Genomic DNA, 17,017 nt, shown 5'->3' with positions numbered 1-17,017 from the left:
AGAAAGATATTAGAAACAACAGGATGATCAGAAACACTTCGGTTCTACGGAAATAAATAATCTAAACAATAAAATGTAAGTAATATTTGATTTCAGTCATCATAAATGGCTCTAATAGTGAGAAATATGCTGTAGTGTTTAAAAACTAGGGTATGTCCCTTTAAGTTTTCCATTGATTGGGAAAGATTATGTAGATTTTGTAAATTGTGATGTTGTTCTCAGGCAGACTATAATTAGATATGTAATTGGATTAGCTGGGTTGCCTGCTATCTTTATTAACCTGGTAATGTTTGCCCTGGTAGGTAATAAAACTGTAAATAAACGTGTCAGCTGAAGTCAAATAAAAATAATAGCACAATTAATTCGTATTTCTATGTTAACCTCATCCACTTAGGTTTTGTGTTAGCTTTCTACAGATCATATGATTTTTAAAGAAAAAAGTTTTCCCAGAGGCTTGAACCTCATTGCTTTTGAAGTATACCTACCAGTTATCCAACCAGAATAATTTGCCAACAAACCATAGTTATCTTGTAACCAACCAACAAAAAAATATTTTTGTTAAGGCTCTGGGGTCTCATTCCATGAAGAGATGTTAGCACTAAGATCACCATAAATGCATAACTACCATCAATCCATCCATCCATCTTTCTTTTCTTTGACACTGAAGGGGATTGATCCCATTAACTTTCTAGCACTAAGGAATGCTCGCGCCAGGCTTTTGAACTGGTATGCATTTTCAATGATATATAATTCACATTATTGCTTAATATCAACAAGTATATTATTATATTTAATTAATGAAGTAGTTAAATATGATGGCTATTATATATAGCGGGCACAGCATTTTGTGTTCTGTTCCAGTAAATAGGCCCTCTGGTGAGCCGGTGGTTACATAATACTTAATGTGTCACGTCAGAAATTAGTCTTAGAACTGAAGAAACAAACATACCTGATTTTTGCGAGATGATGAAACAGTCATATATCGCAATGTTCTGTAATAATATCCATCCCAGTAAGCCAGCAATAAGTATATATTATTTTTCAATACAAAATAAACCACCAGTTGAAATAACTGTATCATGTTTTGTCCATGCATTAACCTATGTACTGAAATGATAAACAGTGTTTTCATAATTAATTGCCTCCACCTGTAATTCCTGATTGGCAGGTGTATATTTGGTAGGTATCCAGACAGGCAAAAAAAATAGGTGTTTAGGTCACTAGGACTTCAACTCGGTATTATTTAGGGATATTTATGGGAGTGGAGTCCCATTTTGTTTTTGGTCAATCCAAATCATTTCAAAATCTGAATCAAAGAATGTTAAAAATAAATATTGAAACGTTCTTTATTATTTCTCAATGGAATATTTGGAACCAGCCTTTTGTCTCTTTTATGAAATAGAATTCATTAATAACATAAAATAATTTCCAAATTTTCAGGGCATGATGGTAGGTTATAGGATTAATTTAAAAGGCAAACAGTGTAACAGAAGTGTGGAAATGTTCCTTTGCATGCTTTCTTTGAAGACAACCTTTTGCCTGTTTAACCATGCTATGATGTTCATTAACTTAACATAGATGATTTTCCAGGAGAGGGGAGTACAGTAACTTCAAAAACCAAATGGGGGGGCAATCAAATCATGTCATAAAACAAGTGTTGAAATATTTCTTGTTACCTTCCTTTGGAAACAGCCTTCTCGTTTTTTTGCCTGTGTAACCATTAAACAACAGTCAGTGCAGGCTATAAGTTCTTTACCAGACCCTGTTCACGAATACAGCAGGTATAATTAGCTTCAAGAACAGATCTGTGTGCATCCCCCTGGGCAGAGCAAGTCTTTATGTGAAGGCTGCTGTCTTAACAATGTACAGTTCTTGTGCTCCCCCAATCCAGCCAGCCAGAACACCTCTTGCTCTATTAGTTACGGTAAACAAACAGCTCAGTGTGTGCGGGCACTGGACCTGAACGCCAATATTGTATGGTTTTTAACTTTCATACTGTAAGATGAGATGAAAATATGGTCAGTCGTTATCTGCTTGTTTACAGCAGTGTAACAATGTATCTGTGAACATACCTCGGGTGTAATGAGGTGTTTGTGTATGTAATGATTAGCTGCTCTATCGTGACACTTGTTAAAAAAAATCAATGTGCTCTGTCCTGGACAGACAGCCCAGATAGCTAAGGTGTGTGCCCAGGACAATGTGCTTGAACCTTAATGGGATATAAGCACGAAAATAAGTTGAAATGAAATGAAATAAAAAAGAGAATGGGGTAACTGGCTTTGGTGCATCGGTAGGTGGGTACTGAGTTCAAATCCCGGTACCGGCTCCCACCCAGTTTAATGACTCAATGGGTAGGTGTAAGGCCACTACACTGACTTCTGTCATCCTAAACACTAACCGATCATCCATCTATCCTTAACTGTTGAATTTTTATATTGAAGTTGATTATGAATTCATTTATGCATTTACTTTAGCTTTACACCCAATAGCTGATGTATTGTTGATGCTGGAGTGTTGTAAAAGATTCTATCCCATCCATCCATCCATCCATCAATCTACCTACACACACATCCATCCATCCATCCAACCATCCATCCATCAATCTACCTACACATCCATCCATCCATCCATCCATCCATCCATCCATCCATCAATCTATATTATACACCTTGGCCTTCTTTTCTTTGACACTGAAGGGGATTGATCCCATTAACTTTCTAGCCCTAAGCCTCAGTTTTATCCCTGATGAAGGAGATTCATCATAGTTACACTGAGCATTCCTTACGACAAGTGCAGATTTTTCTCCCTTTTTTTTTCTTTCTCTCACATACTCGTAAATGCTGCTGTGATTTCATGACTGACAAGCACAAATGAAGCACCACTCCAATGAAGCATTTCCCAATTAAACACTGTGAGGGTCATTTGAATAGATGAACTTTTAATAACCACTTGGGAATACGGCACCGGAAGTAGAAATTAATCAAAGGGGTTTTTTTTAAATAGTATTTTTTATGTATATCAAAGCAGTAAGTAGAGTAATATTTTGCTACTTTACAGAGAGCTAATAAATCCATGCAATTGAAAAAACAAATGTCTATGGCAAGAAAACATGCCGATAAAGAAAAATTGAATATAGTCCACAGCAAGAAAAGTGTCACGTCAGAACTCCACAGCATTGCCGATTGCCATGGTCAATTGCAGGGTTGGTTAATATCATTATCATTTGAATTAGAAACGGGCTCCTCGGTAGACCCATTAGATTTTTTCCAATCACGACTAATATATCAATATTAGTATTAATGCATGTATATCACTGATATGTACTGTCCTGTTTGTGATGAAGTGCATATAAAAGATTTTAAAATGTTATTGAAATATTGTAATAACATAGCTTCTTTTCATTCTTAACGGAATATAAATGATTTATATACACAGAGATTTAGCCACTGACTGCACTGAGAAGGTCAAGGATAGATAATGGCTTAATAAGAAATTTATCTCAAGTATCTGCCTTCAATTAACCTCTTAGGAAAGGAGCTTTTGTCATTAGACTTTCATCAACAAACTGTCTGCTTGTGTCTCCATCATGAAATGGGAGAAATCTGTTGCTTTAAAAAAGCTTGTTACTTTTGCTGAAGATTATACTGTTTATGTCTGCGGTGTGATTAAATATCCCCTGTTTTAATTTTAATGGAGTTGAAAAGACGAGAATGTAATCTTTGTTTAACAAGACCTGAGCACACATTATGGCTGTTCGGTACCCAACATATGGTTATTTCAAGACTTAGTGAGAAGAGAAAGAGATAAAAATAACCTTGCTAACGCCACACAGGCTGCTCTTAGTGGGAAAGTAGCAAGGGATCTTTTATACGTATTTTCTCATAAACTAAAAAATGCATATTGATATACCAGTCACATATAAATATTACCTGATACTAATAAAACTATTTATAAAAGATACGAAACTATTTTCCGATGGAACTTTCTCTTAGAATATACAGTAAAATAAAATATACTTGTAAATAAAAATCAAGTAGAATAATGTTTTCTATGCTAATAGCTCTAAAATAAAGTAAAAAAAAAAAAAAAAAACAACAACTAATATTGTAATATTTTGTTAGAATTAATAATATATTATTTGTAAGAATAATAATATAATATTTTGTATAAATAATATAATAATATTATTTTGTAAGAATAATATAATAATACATTTATTTTGTAAGCTTAATATAAAATTTTGTAAGAATAATATAATAATATTTTATAAGAATTATATTTACAGGGCCATAGCTAGGATTTTGTTTTTTTGGGGGGACAGATGAATTCTTCGAATGAACGAGCATGGAAGGCACAAGACAATAGGGGATCCGGTGGCATTCCCCCCCCCCTCCCCACCCCCCACCCCCAGGACATTTTTTTTAATCTAGAGGCTCTGAAATACATTTTGCAGCCATTTCAGGGAGCTTAGATACAAGTTTAAAAGAAAGAAAGAAATGTTTTATTTAATGACGCACTCAACACATTTTATTTACGGTTATATGGCGTTGGACATATGGTTATGGACCACACAGATTTTGAGAGGAAACCCGCTGTCACCACTACATGAGATACTCTTTCCGATTAGCAGCAAGGGATCTTTTTATTTGCGCTTCCCACAGGCAGGATAGCACAAACCATGGCCTTTGTTGAACCAGTTATGGATCACTGGTCGGTACAAGTGGTTTACACCTACCCAATGAGCCTTGCAGAGTACTCACTCAGGGTTTGGAGTCAGTATCTGGATTAAAAATCCCATGTCTCGACTGGGATCCGAACCCAGTACCTACCAGCCTGTAGACCGATGGCCTAACCACGATGCCACCGAGGCCAGTAGATACAAGTTTTAAACATCAATATCAGTAACTAGTAAATTGTCATGTTATTACCAGATAAAAAAATATATTTTAAGAATATTAATATAATATTTTTTGAGAATAATATTTCAATGAGAAGTAATTTTGACAAGGCCGTTGAATTATGTAAAGGCTGTTTGCTATCTAATCCACACTGTGGAGACAACAGGCACATTATGCATGCAGGAAACTTTCACTGCTTGAGATCTGGTTGGTTATATTATGTATATTAATATGGATGAGGGAGGCACTTATGATGTAAGCACACTAAGAGGGTGTTCTGTTGTTCTGGGAAGCAAGGTTAGCGTGGGACGCACACAACTTAACCTGGCCAACACTGTAAACATACTCAGCATAAATCAGCATATGTGATTTCAGTATCGAATGTATTTGGTCTTTTTAAGATATGGCAAACACTACTGAATGTGTTCTATGCTAATCTGGGTAAAAGTTTAAGTTTGTTTTGTTTAATGACACCACTAGAGCACAATGACTAAAAAAATGCATATTGATATACTAGTCACAAATAAATATTACCTGATATTAATAAAACTTTATTTATGAAAAATTGAAAACTTTTTTCTTGTGGAACCTTCTCTTAAAATATACAGTAAAATAATGTGTTGTATGATAATCTGTAAAAGTTAAAGTTTGTTTTGTGTAACTACATCACTAGAGGTGTGACACCCAATAGCTGATGTGTATTTTTGTGCTGGGGTGTCGTTAAGCATTCATTCATTCATTTATTCACATCACTAAAGCACATTGATGTATTAATCATTGACTATTGGATGTCAGACATTTGGTAGTTCTGACATAGAGTCTTAGAGAGGAAATCTGTTGCCTTTTTCTATTAGTAGCAAGGTATCTTTTATATGTACCATCCCACAGACAGGATAGCACATATTATGGTATTTGATATACCAGTAATGGTATACTGGCTGGAACATGTGTTAGCCCAATGGGTCCACCAACAGGGATTGATCCTAGACCAACCACGAATCAAACAAACTCTTTACCACTGAGCTATGCCCCACTCCTTTTCTGGTTAAAATCATAGATCTATTTTCACAAACTTTTACTTAAAGGTAGGGTCAACTCCAACAAGAGCCAACTCCAACAAGAGCCTTATGTGTTGGAAAGATGCATACCCGGACCACCAACACATACTGACACTTTAGCAAATGAAAAACACGTAATTTTAGAGTTAATAAAAAAACATGATTATTCCTGCTAACTGGGGGCAACCATTTTGTTTCGTTTTTGTGACGTCCGGTGGGATAGTTTGGGGCGAAGTGACGTCAGCTCCTGACCATCTCCTGTATGTACAGTGTAAACAAAAGCAGTAATTTTCGACAATGTGCTTCTCTTTGATCAACCTGACTTGTAAAACAGCATAAATGACGTAATAATATAATAAACTATTTAACTAAATATATTTCAAGTTACATTAATGGAACAAAATGGGGTTATAGTATTTTTCTCTGTTTAATAATCCAAAGGAAAAATGTACACTATTACGCCTATTGATATGCTACGTTGGAGCAAAAACGACAACCCACGATACCCAAGTGATAATTTTCTTTTCTTTGGGACTACGTAATTGGTCAGTTCTGTGGTTGTAGATGGAAAAGTCTACTTAATCAATAGTTTTACAGAACTATTTGCAGTAATAAACCATGTCCATTACAATTTTAGGGGCGACAGGTAATATTCCACAATACTGGTATGTATTTTTGTGTCTAGACAGCGTCTACCAATCAAATACACACCTGCTTAACGTGACGCGTTAAGTATTATGTAACCACCAGCTCGCAAGAGGGCGTATTCACTGAAATGGTACAAAATGGCTGCGCCCGTTATATATAATAGTCATCACATTTAACCGTTTTATTAATTAACTATACGATTATACGTGTTGATATTAAGCAATAATGTGCATTATATATCATTGAATATGCATACCAGGCCAAATGCCTTAATTGTCCTCTCCTTTAAGAATTGAAGATTTTTTGTGTGCTTAATTTGTGCTATAAAGTGAAAGGCCAAGTCGATATTTTTAGAAGACCATGTTGCAGGTTCTGGTCAACAAGCATCTAATTTCCCTGGTGTTGGTTAAAATATTTGTATGGCAGGATGTACAAGTGAGATGCTATTTTGCATTTACTACCTGTAAGTAGCAGGTAATAGGTATTCTATAACTTAAGTTTGTGTTGTTTTTCAAAGTACCTGAAGATAATGTGACTTTTAAGTACTTTTGAACTTGGACAAAACTTAGATTTTATTGAATTTTACCATGTGGTTGTAATAGATCCAGTTTTTATATTTTATACAAGAAAGTTATTTTATTGTTGTCGGGGTTTTTTGGGGGGAGTATTTGGTGGTGGAGGTTCTGATAAATGTCAAATCTAAACATACTGAAGTTTGTTATTGATCTTTACTTTAATGTGGTTACAGTAGAACCAGTTTTTATATTTAAACAAAGTCCTATTTAAACAAGAAAGTTGTTTTGTTGTTGTCGTTATTTTTTTTTTTTTTTTTTTTGGGGGGGGGTTTCTTCCGATAAATATATGAACTAAAGACACACTGAAGTTTGTTATCTTCCCTGTACAATGTCTATCTTGAATAACAACACCGACTCTCAGTGTGAGAGCCGACACATGAACTGCGTGACCTGTAGGATTTGAAGCTGAAAGCACAACGACATCCAAACGCCAAAACAATTACCGCCAAATGAGATGAAGGCCGGTGATAAAATAGTAAATCCCTCTCCCTGCCATTCCGGTGTCAAATGGACTTCCATCATGCCTGGATCACTCCGACCTCCTTAACATTGCACAAACATTGGCTTTATAGGAACCACACCACCGTTTGTCCTGTCGTTCTGTGTTGTAGCAGTTTAATATATAATAGCAGTGGCGTAGGAAGGTGCCAAAAAGTTGGGGTGCACACTTTATATTTACACACTTTTACACTATTATAAAGCAAATATAAACCTAAATATCTGAAAAGTGTTGGGGGGGTGGGGGGACATGCCCTCCTTGACCCTGCTTCCTATGCCAGTGAATAGTCCTGTATAGGAAATAGTTTCTCATAAAAAAATACTAAAAAATTCTGGTATGCTTTTTGAAATCTTTGTTTGATGAAGGAAGGAAATGGTTTATTTAACAACACACTCAACACATTTTATTTACGGTTATATGGCGTCGGACATATGGGTAAGGACCACACAAATATTAAGAGAGGAAACCCGCTGTCACCACTTCATGGGCTATTCTTTTTGATTAGCAGCAAGTGATCTTTTATATGCACCATCCCATAAACAGGATAGCACATGCCACGGCCTTTGATGTACCAGTTGTGGTGCACTGGCTGAGAAATCTGTATGATGATTGTCACCATGACTGGCATATCAAAGGTCGTGGTATGTCCTATCCTGTCCCACCATGACCTGTATATCAAAGGCCGTGATATGTGCTATCCTGTCTATGGGATGGTGCATATAAAAGATCCCTTGTTACTAATGGAAAAATGTAGCGGGTTTTCTCTCTAAGACTTTATGTCAGAGTTACCAAATATTTGACATCCAATAGCCGATGATTAATTAATCAATGTGCTCTAGTGGTGTTGTTAAGCAAAACAAACTTTTTTTTAATATAGTCCAGTTTAGACAATAGTTCCTTATAAAAAAAAAAAAAAATACAAAATTCTGATATGCTTTTTGAAATCTTTCCATTTTATATATCAAATGTTTTATTTAAAATTTCATTATTTTGCAAAGCAATTCAAAGAAAATATCAGAAATTAATAGATTTAGATTCAAGATGTTGATTTGCAAGGAAATAAATGACTAAGTTATAAAGAAAATGTCAAAATGTCTCACAAACAGGATGAATTAAAAAAAAAAAAAACCCAGGGAATATGTTTTTGGTTTTTCATTAGGTTTTACACAGGTGCAGTAACCTTGGATTGCAAGTTACATTTCTGCATTCCCAGCATTCTTATGAAATACACGGGCATCTACGGAGGATATAAATCTAAATCTCAGTCTGCCATGACAAGTGGGGAACCTGGGCTTATCATTTAGAACTTTTACCTCAGCAGACGGCAAAATGCAGTGAGAGGTTTCTTCATTAGCTTGTTTGAATTACCCACGCTGGAAGTCAGGAGACGGCTGGCTTTGAAGGCATAATACTTCTGTAATAACACGGTGATAGGATTACCACGAAAACCTACGGTTTGTACGGACCATTGGACGAGAACAGTGGTCTGTATCAACCGATCAAGCTACCTAATAGACCCTTGCAGAGAGGCAAGCCAGCAAGGCACCTGGTGGTTGGATGTACCAAAGAATAAAGATCTCCAATCAAGACTTTGAGACTCCGAAATTACCTATACATGTCTGCTAACCTCCCCCCCCCCCCCCCCCCTTCTAATCCTGTGTTATTGGTTTTCCTTTCATTATAAGATCCATCATTTTAATGGTTAAGATTACTGATCATATTTGGTGGTTTTTTTTTTTGGTGTGTGTTTTTTTTCTCTCTCCAGGAAATGAATATGAAAGATTGGAGAATATGACAGTGTAATTACATGTTTGGCAAACAAGTTGTCTGCCTTTTTATGTAACCGGTGATCGTTGTCTGTAAATTATTAGGTCTGATTTACATATTTGACACGCTGGAGCCGCGGTGGATATATTTCTGTTACGAGAGTCAATAACCGAAGATAAATGTCTGGCATAGCTTTTGAATAAACTGCATGCATCTGCAGTTTGTTGTCAGGTTGTTATTAAAGTGTTTCGATAACTACATGCATCTGGTTTTGTCAAGTTGGTATTAAACTGAGCCTATGAATCATGGAATACATGTATTGGATGGTCGTAGCTTGAATCCATTTGAGTCATTTTGAATTTTTGCGCTTATAGTTCAGCATATGATAATACCAGCATGTGATTCATGTGAACAGAAAAGTAATCAACAGTACATAGTCAAACCTGGGTGTATAAAAATGTTTGTTTTGTTTAACGACACCACTAGAGCACATTGATTTATTAATCATCGGCTATTTGATGTCAAACATTTGGTAACTGACATATGGTCTCAGAGAGGAAACCTGCTACATTTTTTCATTAGTAGCAAGGGATCTTTTATATGCACCATTCCACAGACAGGATAGCACATACCACAGATTTTGATATACCATTTGTGGTGTGCTGGCTGGAATGAAAAATAGCCCAATGGGCACCTGAGTATAATAGGAGTTAAAGTTTGTTTTTTGTTTAACTACACCACTAGAGCAGATTGATTTGTTAATCATCGGCTATTGGTTGTCAAACATTTGATAATTTTAACATACATTCCTAGAGGAAACCTGCTACCATTATCCATTAGTAATAACTGATCTTTTATAGAATAGACATAACAGCACATACCACAGCCTTTGATATATCAGTTGTTTTACAGTTGACTGCTCTATGCAGGTCAATACATGTACAATCATTTCATTTCATTTTATTTATTTTCATGCTTATATCCAATTGAGGTTCAAGCGCTTTGTCCTGGGCACACACTTCAGCTATCTGGGCTGTCTGTCCAGGACAGTGGGTTAGTTGTTAATTGTTAGTGGTTAGTGAAAGAAGAGGGTGTAGTGGCCTTACACCTACCCATTGAGTCATTGAAACTCGCTCAGGGTGGAAGCCGATACCGGGCTGCGAACTTTGTATCTACGAGCCTAATATCTGATGGTTTAACCATGACGCATGTACAATCTATATTAGGTTATTTTGGAGAACATTAAGGTACCTTCTTAACAAAGGTGGCTACTTGAGCAGGTTAATTTACTGTGTTACTGTAATGATCAGTATTAAGTGGTTGCTTTACACAGATTGGTCTGACCAGACTAAGAGTTGTGGGGCCAAATTTACGAAGTCTGTTTTTCTTAAACGCAGGTGTTTAAGCATTGTAAATGTATGAAGTTACACGTGTGTAAGACATAAACAGACTTTGTAAATTCAGCCTTTGGTCTTCGGGCTCCAGTTGTGGTTCAAGCACATTGTACTGGGCACACACCTCGGCCAGTCTTTGCCATGAGCAATATGAAGGAGGGCTGAAGGAACAAAGGAAGGAAATGTGTTATTTAACGATGCACTCAACACATTTTATTTACGGTTATATGGCATCAGACATATGGTTAAGGACCACACAGATATTGAGGGAGAAAACCTGCTGTCACCACGTAATGGTCTTTTTTTTCGATTATCAGCAAGGGATCTTTTATTTGCAACATCCCACAGACAGGATAGTACATACCATGGCCTTTGTTATACCAGTTGTGGAGCACTGGCTGGAATGAGAAATAACCCAATGAGTCCACCGACGGGGATCGATCCTAGATCGACTGTGCATCAAAAAAGAGAGTTGAAGATCACTGGCCTGAAAGCTATAGGCAAGCATTTGCATGAAGTTTTAAATAAAATCAATTTACTGCTGTCCTAAAACTTTCCAGGCAAGCATGAAGGGGAGTGCAAGTAATCACTCACCTTTCCTTGAAAGACTGTCGGCCATAAGGTATGTCTGTGTCAGAGATTAATAGTTCATGTTATAGTTGGAGAAAAGTTTATGAATTGGCCTAGAAAAGCAGTGCACTGGTCTCGCACCTCTCCAGGATCTTTTGCTGCTATTAAAAAACCGGCCTCAGTGGTCTTGTGCTTTAAGCCATCACACAGGTACTGGGTTCACAGTCCAGTGTAACAGCCCAACATATACCCCCCACCCCCCCCCCCCCCCCCCCCCACCCACCCACCAAACTATACCCGGGGTTAAAGTGGACTAGCCTGTTTTATACTCCAAACCCTAACCCTCATTTTTTATTACTAACCTGTATACAAAATAAATAATAATAATAATAATAATAAACGCTTTAAAAGAAAAGCAACTATTGCTTTCATAAAAATAAAACTTATCACAGATTAGTCATTTTAGAAGATATTTCGATATTCTCTAGCCCAAAATATATAAATTATGATGAAAAAAACCCCACTGGACATAGAAATACCGACTAGAGAGGTATATTCTGGGCTAGCCTGTTTTATACCTACCCACTGTTCTGGACATACAGCTCAGATAGCCACGGTGTGTGCCCAGGACAGTGTGCTTGAACCTTAATTGGATATAAGCATGAAAATAAGTATGAATGAATGAATGAATGAATGCTATTAAATAGGGAAATGTACCAGGTTCCTAAGACCATTTGTTATAAATTACCAAACGTTTTACATCCTATAGCCATTGATTAATAAATCAATGTGCTCTAGTGGTGTTGTTAAACAAGACAAACTTGTAACTGTTAACCCCATTGAGCTGTGCATCTTCTTTGGGTTGGATCAGGTACTGAGATATGAACCCAGTACCTGCCATTCTTAAACCCAACCATCTGTTTAGCTTGAAGCAGGATGGTTCTGAGTGGCTGACACCCATTCTGTGAGGAGTTGTTAGGAATTCATTTTGCCTTGTCACGGCACCGTGAACCCGGCTGCCATTCTGCTGAATTTATGTGGCACCAACAGTGCAAGGTGTCCAACAAGATATGCTACCTGTTGGCATGAGATACAAACCCAGAACCTGCCGTTCTTAAACCCAACCATCTGTTTAGCTTGAAAAAAAAAATCTGTTTTGTTTAATGACACCACTAGAGCACATTGATTTATTAATCATCGGCTATTGGATGTCAAAACATATGGTCATTTTGACACAGTCACAGAGATGAAACCCGCTACAGTTTTTTCATTAGTAGTAAGGTATCTTTTATATGCACCATGCATCCCACAGACAGGATAGCACATACCACGGCCTTTGATATACCAGTCGTGGTGCACTGGCTAGAGTGAAAAATAGCCCAATAGGCCCACCGACGGGGATCGATCCTAGACCGACCATGCATCAAGTGAGCCTTTTTCCACTGGGCTATGTCCCGGCCTCTGTTTAGCTTGAAGCAGGATGGCTCTGTGTGGCTGACACCCATTCTGTGAGGAGTTATTAGGAATTCATTTTGCCTTGTCACGGCACTGTGAACCTGGCTGCCATTCTGCTGAATTTATGTGGCACCAACAGTGCAAGGTGTCCAACAAGATATGCTACTTGTTGGCGCGATAAAAAGTTGCACCTGATGATGTATATGCATACAGACTTGGCATTGTATGGTAAATTTACCATTATAGTCATTGCTTGGTACAGATTGATTGTTTTAGGTTGTTCTAGTGCAGTCGTTAAATAAAACAAACTTCAACGGCACAGACCCTAGTTTTAGCCCATACAAAATGGACAGTTTAGTTAATTTACAAACCTGTAACTCATTTGGATAAAGTTACAATACAAGGAAAGAAGAGTCTGTGACGTTAAGACAGGAAATATCCTTAAAAATAGACTACAACTCGAATCAATAACTGTTACTTCTCAGACGAACATGCGTTTTTAAAAATATGAAAAATGCATTTTTTGGTATTAGAAACAACAGGATGACCAGAAACACTTCGGTTCTATGGAAATGGATAATCTAAAGAATAAAATATAAGTAATGTTTTATTTTAGTCATCATAAACGGCTTTAATAGTAAAAAATATGTTGTAGTGTTTAAAAACTAGGGTCTGTTCCTTTCAATTTTGTATCAGTGCTCTTATCAAAGTTGTGGTGTATGTGGGAAATTATTTATAAAACTCCCCATGATACTAGTTGTGTGAACTGAACACCCTGTCACACCCATAAAACCAAGAAAGAAAAAACAGTTTTAAGGGGTATCCAGTTAGAGAGTTTCTATTTTCTACTGATATTTAAAAAGAGACTGAAAAAAACATGTTTTTGACGGAACTCCAGTTTACTGAGGGTCATATTTTGGTGGGGGTTTTTCGGGGGAGGGGAGGGGAGGTTTCACTCTTCTAATCAATAAAAGACTAGCCTTTGTGCTGGCAGTGGTTTTGTCAGTAAAGCTGTATGCACCATGATGATTATTCTTGTAAAGTCACTGATACCAGTTCCATACATGTACCTTTTCTGTTTTGCATTTAAAGCTACTCTACAAACACTATTGTCCGAACCAAATTATTAACAACTACGAAAAATTACTCTCCTACCTTTAATTGCCGTTAGATTTCCTCCAAAGTTTGTCCAGACACAAATCTTGAAAAAACCATTACAATGACACAGATTCCACATACCAGGTGATAACCATGTCACCTATATCAACTTCACTGAGAGCGCATAGGGAAAAAAGCATGTAGTTTTGTATCAGCTGCCATTTTGACTTTTTATGGAATATTCTTCAAGAGGGGTGAAAGGATAGTACTTAATCTAACAACGTCATAACATGTTATGATATAAAAGCAAACGTGATGACGTCATATTATTTTTTTTTATATTATTATTATTATTTTAATGATACCACTAGAGATCATCGATTTCATATTAATTGTGTCATACTTTGGAGGCTTTCACCCCTCTTGAAGAGTATTCCATAAACAAGCAACATGGCAGATGGCAGCAAACTGCATGTATTTTTCCCTATGCAATCTCAGCAAAGACAATATCGGCGACATCATTGCAGTCTCGTGTGTGGAATCTGTATATTTGTAGTGTTTTTTTGCGATTTGTGTCTGAACAAACTTTGGAGAAAATCTTAACGGCAATTAACGGTAGGAGAGTAATTTTTTGTAATTGTTAACAATTTGGTTCGGACAATAAGATAACAAGAAATATACTAATATTGGATTCTACCAGAAACACCATAATAGAAACATAAACTAATATTGGATTTGCAAAAATTGCATGAAGATGACAAGAAATATACTAATTGGATTTGCAAAAATTGGTAATTTAAGCAAGGAATTGTAAACAATGTGTAATTTAGTAGTAAAAAAACAATTCTACAAAAACCAACACATTTTACACTTCTTATTAACTTGGATCAGTGCCTTTAATAAATCATATTAAAGTTTTTGTTTTGTTTAACGACACCACTAGAGCATATTGATTTTTAATAAATCATAATAAAGTTTTTGTTTTGTTTAATGACACCACTAGAGCACATTGATTTTTTATAAAATCATAATAAAGTTTTTATTTTGTTTAACAACACCACTAGAGCACAATTATAAAGTTTTTTTGTTTAACGACACTACTAGAGCACATTGATTTTAAATAAATCATAATAAAGCATAAAAGTACTTCATCCTACTATTTTTGTGGATTTGTTTTCTACATTAACTAAAGTATATTAAAGGCACAGACCCTCGTTTCATCCCATAAAAAATGGACACTAAGTTTAGTTAATTGACAAACCTGTAACTCATTTGGATAATGTTACAATAGAGTGAAACAGGAAATATTCTTAAAAATAGACTAGAACTCGAATCAATAAACCGCTACTTCTCAGACACACATGCTTTTTTAAAAATATGAAAAATGCTATTTGTGGTACTACAAACACCAGGATGACCAGAAACACTTTGGTTCTACAGAAAAGGATAATCTAAAGAATAAAATAGAAGTAATGTTTGATTTCAGTGATCATAAACAGCTCTAATAGTGAAAAATATGCTGTAGTGTTTAAAAACTAGGATCTGTTCCTTCAAGCAAAATGTGAAGAAAGGAAAGAAAGTTAACAAATTATTCTGTCGAAAATACAACAAGCATATATATTTCATTTTTCTATTATCCGAGCAATCAATTGTTCTGTCAATTCCTGTATTAAATTATCGTGATTTATGTTCGCGTTTCTGTGAAACATGTACACTATGCATTGTACTGGCATGCAATAATGCAGTAAATTCCCCGGAGTTTCGACATTTCTGTATGCAAGCATATAAGCAGACAGGATATGGCTAGATACACGCCAGAGTGCAGGGTGTGTTAGTACATTAGATTGCACCTGTAGAGTTGTTTGTGAGATGCTGGAAATTAAGCACTGGGTTTATTTTGACTGACAGCAGATGTGGTCAGCAAACTTAGGTTATTGTGACACACGTGTCACGAAAGTTTTTGCAAGAGATATATTTTATATATATGCTAATTCCTAAATGGAAGATGTATGTGCATCAATAAAAGTTAAAGTTTGCTTTTGTTTAACGACACCACTAGAGCGCATCGATTTATTAATCATTGGCTTTTGGATGTCAAACATTTAGTTACTTTGATATATAGTCTTATAGAGGAAACCAGCTACATTTTTTCATTTAGCAGTAAGGGGTCTTTTATATATACTTTCTCCTCAGACAGGACAGCACATACCAAGGCCTTTGATATAGAAGTTATGGGGCATTGTTTGGGATATGGGAAAAAACCCAGTCAGAGATACAATGTTACAACACATGCATCTAAGGCAAGTGCTCTACTGTAGGGCTTCTCAAATTTTTATAAAATTCACTAGCCATGGGATCAGTAATTTATGAAATTCACTAGCCATGGGATCAGTAATTTATGAAATTTACTAGCCACGATTAAAGATCCACTAGCCCTACTTTACTTTGAAGTAAATATTTAAAAAATAAGACTAAAATGCAGCATTTGACAACTTTTGTTTTCACTAGCCATCGGGCATGGCAATACTAGTTATTTACTAGCCCAACATTGAATATCACTAGCCATGGGAGTGGGGCTACCATAATCTAGAAACTCTTTCTACTGCATGAGCTAGACTCCGTCCCTATGTGCATCAATAATGCATATTTACTGTTACATATTGATTTGCTCATGTTAAGCAGCCATTCAAAGGATAATCGTACAGTAATCTCTTAAGACAGGTGGCTGGTGGCTGCTTAAGACAGGTGGCTGCTTAAAACAGGTCAAATTTGTCCTCTGTTGGATGATTTTAGATGGCTGCTTTAACAAAGGTATCGATCTAAAAAAAATTGACTATGTATGATATATTGAGTCATCAAAGTGCACAAACAGCTGTCATAGAATGATTTAAGGGGTTGTAAAACCTGGAGAGAGTGCAGGCACAAATTCTAAATATACATCAGCCCATGAAAAGTCCTGTCTAGCCACGTATGAATATCATCGGAGTTTGTTTTTAAATTTTCTTCTTTAGAAATAATTAAGTAAAATAATCATACATTAATTGTATGCTGGGTT

At 36.1% G+C, this 17,017-nt stretch overlaps 2 protein-coding genes across 3 annotated transcripts in view; one reads left to right on the top strand and one right to left on the bottom strand.

Annotated features, from left to right (window-relative positions):
• LOC121378908 overlaps nucleotides 1-17,017 on the top strand; it is a 176,988-nt gene that overhangs the window by 119,573 nt on the left and 40,398 nt on the right. The window lies entirely within an intron of this gene.
• Nucleotides 1-17,017, bottom strand: part of LOC121378909 (BTB/POZ domain-containing protein 17-like) — a 47,649-nt gene that overhangs the window by 25,597 nt on the left and 5,035 nt on the right. Inside the window, exon 1 of one of the 2 annotated variants that reach the window (XM_041507290.1) lies at nucleotides 1,677-1,815. The exons of the other annotated variant lie outside the window; for it this stretch is intronic. The gene's annotated coding sequence lies outside the window, so the exon portion shown is untranslated. Of the gene's footprint in view, nucleotides 1-1,676; nucleotides 1,816-17,017 lie in introns of those variants that run through there. 2 annotated transcript variants of the gene reach the window in all.

This window comes from Gigantopelta aegis, chromosome 8 (assembly GCF_016097555.1).
Source record: "Gigantopelta aegis isolate Gae_Host chromosome 8, Gae_host_genome, whole genome shotgun sequence".
NCBI classification, from domain to species: domain Eukaryota; kingdom Metazoa; phylum Mollusca; class Gastropoda; order Neomphalida; family Peltospiridae; genus Gigantopelta; species Gigantopelta aegis.
Note: the sequence above shows the minus strand (reverse complement) of the source record. Positions and strands in the feature narration are given on the sequence as shown.